Source organism: Condylura cristata, unplaced genomic scaffold (genome assembly GCF_000260355.1).
Source record: "Condylura cristata isolate star-nosed mole 26May11 unplaced genomic scaffold, ConCri1.0 scaffold00034, whole genome shotgun sequence".
NCBI lineage: Eukaryota > Metazoa > Chordata > Mammalia > Eulipotyphla > Talpidae > Condylura > Condylura cristata.
In genome coordinates, this window is record NW_004567135.1 from 3479236 (window position 1) to 3479732 (window position 497).

Below are 497 nucleotides of genomic sequence, written 5' to 3' on the forward strand. Positions count from 1 at the left end.
CGCTGCAGTGGCCTGGGACAGCCCTGCAATGCTGTGCTTAACCCTTTGCGCCACCAGGGAGGCTCCCTGCAAGCATTGTTGTGAACAAACGCTAAAAACTACTCCAGAAGAAATGAGCCCCTCCAGAGAGGAGTCCCTGGGAGGCCCCGTGCTGCACTGGCCGGGTAGCAGCCCTGGGGGAGGGGGCTGCTGCCCACGTGGATGCGGGCGCAGGTGCGTCTTCCTGTGAACTTGCCAAGCCGCGGAGGCGCGCCCAGGCAGCCTCTCTGCGCCCAAGCCCTCCCCTTGGGGGCAGCCTCTGCCTGCGAGCCTGTCCGCAGTATTCTTCCCTCTCCTTTTATAGCAAACCTGGATGTAACCCCTGTCTCTGTGTCATGGAGAGGCGCCCTGGGAACTTGCCCGTGCAGGGAAAGGGGTGCTGGGGACGCCCCCAAACGACATCAATGTCGAGCTGCCTGGCTGAGCCAGGGCTGATGTGAGGGGCGCGACCCACGCTG